Below are 6629 nucleotides of genomic sequence, written 5' to 3'. Positions count from 1 at the left end.
AACAGATAATGAATGGTTTGATGTATTTAGAGGCACTGTAGCCATGATTAGAGGACTGAGGTATGTGATATGACTGATCTAAGCAGTCCACAGGAATGTCTGTTCACCTTGCTGTGTGCTTTTATTTTCTTAACACACCAAAATATTTCTAAAGTAGACAGGATTTCTTAAAACAACAGGCAGGATTCATTGGATTTTACCCATTTAATATGGTACTCTTTACCTGAATAATTCAGTGTGACATGTAGCTTCCAGATATGCAACTTGAATTCCAAAACTAGTTCATATGTGCACAACAGTTCTCAGTAAGTCACTGAAGGTTTTGCATTTTTAAAACATAACCTCCTAGTAGTGAAGGGGGGAAAAAAAAAAGCATTCTTGATGCACACGGAAAAGGAAACACGAAATTCAAGTTCTGGATAAGGTCTGAATGTTTATAGATTACAATTGAATCTATACTTATATTTGTTATCTTTTCCTTCAATTTAAGCCAGCTGAACTGGATAAGAAGAGTGTCAAAGATGCACAGTGTGCAGTGATTGGACTTTTGTCTGCATTCATCAAAGGGACCTGCTCTGGTGAAAACCTGAGGTACTAAACTGTTATCAACTATTATTTCTTTCTAGCATGCATAAATTAATATAACCTTAATGTATGTAACAGGAATGCATAGGGCACATGGGAGGAGAGGTCCTGCAGAAATAGGCATGGGTTGAGGAGCCTCTCTGCAGTTTGCAAGGGCTGTGAGCATGCTCAGCCTTCCTCTTTGCCACCTTGTCACTCCATCGCTGGGCAGACCAACCAGTGCTGTGCAGAACACTGGAAGAGAGTCCCAGACAAGGAGAGACATGTCCAAAGGAGGCAGATACAGTTCTTTCTGCAGTAAGATATGTCTTGCTGCAAGTGTGTGCAGGGCTACTCTGTGCCTGGGCTTCCCAGAAGTGGCTTCGTTTGCTGCCTTTGGACTTTGTCCAAGTGCAATCTAAGGATAAGGGGGTGGCAGCTCAGGATTTCCAACTGCCTGGCAATGTGGCATGAGTTGCTGTTGGGTGTTTGTAGTGTGCACATGCATGAGTTTTACAGCTGGAGTGCGCTGGGTCTGACGTGCACCAGCTGCACCATGTTTGCTGTGCACGTCCTATGCATGCAGCAAGTGGGAGCCTGGGCACAGCGTGTTACCCCGAGGAGTGTCGCTGTAGTGCCAGAGGTCTTTGCCACTCCTTTTGGTTCAGAAAATCCAGATAAGTGGGATTTCTTAGTCCTGTGTGCATGTGTAACTGCCTGATTTCATCTGAATGAGCTTTGACCATGGATAGAAAAAAAAAGGTTCTTCTGAATCACAGATTAAATTACATCATGAGATTCTCAAATAGGGCTTTTGAAGAAAAACTTAACATTATATCACAACAAAACAATCTCTTAGAATGCTTAACAGTTGAGCTCTGTAGCTAAATTGCATTTTCTGCAATATCAAGCCATTGCTACAAGAAAGAAAGCAGGAAGAAAATAATAGCAAATCATACTGATGCTGTAAGCAGCACAGAGTACAAGAATGGAAAAGCACAACATTATTGTTTCTTACCACTTCTCTTAATGTCTCATGAAGTTCATTTGTATGACCTTTAGCTGCTTTTAGTTGATGATATATGATATAGTATTCTTGGGCAGAGAGTAAGTCAGTTAATCTTTCTGTCAGAGGGGTACTCTTGCAATTCACATGGTAGCTGGAATTAGAAACTGGTAAAACTACAGACGAGATGTCATGTTCTGCAGTGAGGAGGCTTATTAATTTTATCCATGCTGGTGCTCTAGAATTGACCATCTGGTTCTGTAAATAACAAAATTAATTTATGTGTTGACCAACTAGCAGCAGTTTCCATTATGCTAAACACCTGTTATCACTTAAAGCCATTTTACTGAATATGATGCATTAGCTGTATATTATTGGTGCTAAGGATGCATACAAAAATATGTCATCCACTTACATGGTTCAGATGTTGCTTAAACAATCTATTGAATTTGCTGAGGAGCTTATGCAAGAAACAATTGTATTTAGGAGGATCACCAGCGAGCATTCTTAATTATCTTAAATATTTATGATTAATGCATTCAAAATACATTATCCTGGCTCTCGTGGTATAGGATGCATGTCAGAATGATTATATGTTGTATTCCAGTGACTCTTCCTGTTTATTTCAGGCTTTTGTCCAATAATTAAGGAGAAATACATGGAGATATTGTCATATTCTTATTACTGGCAGGTGAAAAATGATCCAGGGAAAACTGGTAGAATTGGCCACCAAATGTCACCAGATAAATCTTGCAATAGTCTCTCATTTAGACAGTGAGCAAGCTTTTAGTCTTTCAAGAAATGGTTTGTTGTTGCAATGATATTTTAGTTCCTAAACATCTGTGGTTTTACAATATTGTTGCATAGTGTTCCATGAAGGAAAAAGTCCTTCAGATGACAGGAAAAAAACCTTCAGACAACAGAAAACTTGATTTATGCTTTATTATTTTTGTGGAGTAAACTGAAGACTAGAAAACTTCCTGGGAAATTAGCGCTTATTATGGACAGAAATTTTGGGAAGGTGGGATGGCCTGTATACTGCCTCTGACTATTTTGCTCTTAGCCATCTGCAGAGCCATAAATAAAATCTTTTGTGTAGCACAATGGACCTCATCTCCTAATTTGTCCCAAACTGGGTAATCAGCAAGCCTCTTGTCTGAGGTCTAGACAGGAATCCAGTACCAAAATGAGAGATGGCAAAATTATCAGTTTAGAAAAGAGGCATATGTCTGTCTTCCAGCTAGATTTCAATATTTTTTTTCTGTATATTTTACTGGTGATTTGCTTTTCATATTTACTTTAAACAGCAACATAGCTTTTCTTTCACTTCAGCGCTTTCAGTCTTATTTCAATATATGTGAAAAGTTTGCTAGGAACATTCAGGTTCAATATGCTGTTAATTTTGTTAGGGTTTCATGTGTCTTGCAGTCCTGGCAGGATATGTGTAACAGTTAGATGTGTATAACAAAAACACAGTTAATTGAACTAGAAATTTTCATCCCACAACCGTTGTACAGCTATTGCTTATAATTTACTATTTTAGGAATATCCCTGAGTATTTTCTAGAAACATATGCAAGTGGTGTGACAAAGATAAAGGGCAATCAAACTTCTCTTCAATATACCCTCAAATGATTTTACAGATTTAAAAGTCTTAGCTCATAGTAAAACAAACTAACACCATACAGTTGATGTATATGAAAGATTCCTTTGAATTTTATGATTTTATCCAGGAAAAAGAAGTTAAGGTGACCTGTCCAACGGCAATGTGGACTTCAGAAATTATTGTTCAGCAAGGAGGCATTCCTTTTTAAGTGATTGTCCATGAGGATCCTCAATTAATTTCAAATACAGCAAGCAGAAACATGAGCAGAAAGCAGGAATAGCAAAGAAGGAAGTCAAGCATGAACAAAGAAAAGCAAATAAAACTTTTCACTTTGTCTAATATTTAATTGCTCACCTCCCTCTTGGGTATGATAGAATGACAAGAGAAAGCAGAGGGCTCTGAATTTTAAATTTTTTCATGTGTGACACTGCTGTCTCTCTAGACATTCATGAAATACTGTTTAAAAATTGTCATATTAAATAAACTTAATGTTGATCAATTCAGATTGATACACCTTTTAGGATTTGAGATATTAAAATATAGTAGTGACTACTGCATACTGATCGCAAAAAAACTTGTGTTGGAAGGGACATCTGGAGCTTTAGCCTCAATGTTGCTGACATGACCTTCTGTTAACATGGCACGACCTCATGTAGAACAGTGAAAACATAGAAATTAAAACAAAATTCAGAAGGAATTTCAGAAACTGACACACATAATTTTTAAAACCAAACAAATCAGAGAATATATTTTGCAGCAATCTCAAAATTTATTTTTATTTCAAATCAAAATAAAAAGACAAATATATTTTAAAATTTTCTATTGTAAATAAAATTATTTTATTTTCAGTTAATTCTAAGGCATTTTCCTGGCAGTAGGTGGCAATATTCCCCTTATGGAGGTACACCTCTCCACTGACTTTAGAAGTAGTCATGATGGCTCAGCAGTAAAGGCCTACATGCTTAGTAAAATGGATCTGAAAGGAGCTGTATGCCAAAAGTGCTTTTTCCTTTTTTGTAAGTTTAAAGGGAGCCTGGGATGACCAGCTCAGATAAAAATGTCTACATCTGGTTGAAGGAAACCCATCCCAGAAGTGAAGCAGTATTGACAACCAGCTAAGGGGTAAAAACTTGTTATTAGTTTACAGTAATGGCAACATTTGGTGTACATTGACTGCTGATATTTTATTGCCAACAGCCTTTGGCCACAAAACCTGATCTTTTGTATATAAAAGCCCGTCTATACAAAGAGAAGAATCTACAAGATGTCTTGAAGAGGGAGGTTACAGTAAGTGAAATAACTATTCTTTTTTTTCCACGTGGTTTTGCAACTAAATTAATGAACAAAAAAAAACCTGTACTGTGGTATGCATTTGTCATAACTGTTCCTCAAGGACAAGGTGTCTATACAGACAAATGAAAAAAAAAAAGTTGTAGAAAAATTGTATCTCTGAAGGTTTAAAATAAAAAGAGTCTTCCTGCCTCATTGTTTTATTGGGTTTTGGGTTTGTTCTGTTTTTGTTTGTTTGTTTTTAAAGTATTGTTTGTTTTTAAAGTTTGTTTGTTTTTAAAGTTTTGTTCTCCCGACAGATTGGAAATGGGCTAATGTGATGCCCATATATAAGAAGGGTTGGAAAGATGATCCGGGAAATTACAGGCCTGTCAGCTTGACGTTGGTGCCCGGGAAACTTATGGAGCAGCTCATCCAGAGTACCATCACACAACACATGTGGGACAACCAGATGATCAGGCCCAGTCAGCATGAGTTTATGAAAGACAGGTCCTGCTTGACAAACCTGATCTCCTTCTACGACAGGGTGACCTGTTTATTGGATGAGGGAAAGGCTTTGGATTTTGTCTACCTTGACTTTAGGTTGCACGTGAGGCAGTGGAGTTGGAGTCGGACAATTTGCTGCAGGCTGGGATTAAACAGCAGTTGAAAACTTGTGTGGGCGAAGTTCTGCTGCATTTTCTTTACAGATAAGGATCTTATGTCAGGGTTGCACTGCTGAGGGACAAATTAAAATCAGAATGTAACAAGAATGAAGTTGGTGTGCTTTTGAATGGAAGAAAAAATTATAAAAATAAAATGGATACTCAAATCTTTAGAAATTTCTAAAGAAATCTTTAGAAACAAAAAAGGCTTTTGACACCGTTTCCCACAGCATTCTCCTGGCAAAACTGTCTGCTCGAGGCTTGGATGGGCACACGCTTTGCTGGGTAAAAAACTGGCCAGATGGCCGGGCCCAAAGAGTTGTGGTGAATGGAGTTAAATCCAGTTGGCGGCCGGTCACGAGTGGTGTCCCCCAGGGCTCGGTTTTGGGACCACTCCTGTTTAACATCTTTATCAATGATCCAGACGAGGGTATCGAGTGCACCCTCAGTAAGTTTGCAGATGACACTAAGATGGGTGGGAGTGTTGATCTGCTCGAGGGTAGGGAGGCTCTGCAGAGAGACCTGGACAGGCTGGAGCGATGGGCTAAGGCCAACTGTATGAGCTTCAATAAGGCCAAATGCCGGGTGCTGCACTTGGGCCACAACAACCCCCAGCAGAGCTACAGGCTTGGGGAGGAGTGGCTGGAGAGCTGCCAGTCAGAGAGGGACCTGGGGGTGTTGATTGACAGCCAGCCTAACATGAGCCAGCAGTGTGCCCAGGTGGCCAAGAAGGCCAATGGCATCCTGGCTTGTATCAGAAATAGTGTGGCCAGCAGGGACAGGGAAGTGATCTTACCCCTGTACTCGGCACTGGTGAGGCTGCACCTTGATGACTGTGTTCAGTTTTGGGCCCCTCACTACAAAAAGGACATTGAATTACTCGAGCGTGTCCAGAGAAGGGCAACGAAGCTGGTGAAGGGTCAGGAGCACATGTCGTACGAGGAGCGGCTGAGGGAACTGGAGTTGTTTAGTCTGGAGAAGAGGAGGCTGAGGGGAGACCTCATCGCCCTCTACAGCTACCTGAAAGGAGGTTGCAGAGAGCTGGGGATGAGTCTCTTTAACCAAGTAACAAACGATAGGACAAGAGGGAATGGCCTCAATTTGCACCAAGGAAGGTTTAGACTGGATATTAGGAAGCATTTCTTTACAGAACGGGTTGTTAGGCATTAGAATGGGCTGCCCAGGGCAGTGGTGGAGTCCCCATCCCTGGAGGTGTTTAAGAGTCAAGTTGACATAGCGCTGAGGGATATGGTGTAGTTGAGAATGGTCAGTGTTAGATTAATGGTTGGACTAGATGATCTTCAAGGTCTTTTCTAACCTAGATGATTCTGTGATTCTGTGAAAGTAAATACTAGTCTTTTCTGGCGACAGTGCACATTTAATCAGCCCCATTCACTCTTCTTGAAGTAGACCAGAGGTAAGTGAAACTATCATCCATTTCTCCTGGCACTTTGGATTGATTTGAGAGTAAGACATTTGCTCTAGGGGAGAGAGGCATTGTGTCTGCACAGAGCTGAACA

The 6629-nt window shown here is 40.0% G+C and overlaps 1 long non-coding RNA gene across 1 annotated transcript; it reads left to right on the top strand.

Moving 5' to 3' along the window:
* The first annotated feature begins 519 nt into the window (after nt 1-519).
* LOC141940201 (uncharacterized) lies at nt 520-5124 on the top strand. The gene is made up of 3 exons (XR_012627915.1): nt 520-591; nt 4373-4462; nt 4765-5124. It is a non-coding gene; the product is annotated as an uncharacterized LOC141940201 (long non-coding RNA).
* Nucleotides 5125-6629: the final 1505 nt, after the last annotated feature.

Source organism: Strix uralensis, chromosome 2 (genome assembly GCF_047716275.1).
Source record: "Strix uralensis isolate ZFMK-TIS-50842 chromosome 2, bStrUra1, whole genome shotgun sequence".
Lineage (NCBI taxonomy): Eukaryota > Metazoa > Chordata > Aves > Strigiformes > Strigidae > Strix > Strix uralensis.
The sequence above is the reverse complement of the archived record's forward strand: the minus strand, read 5'-3'. Positions and strand labels throughout refer to the sequence as shown.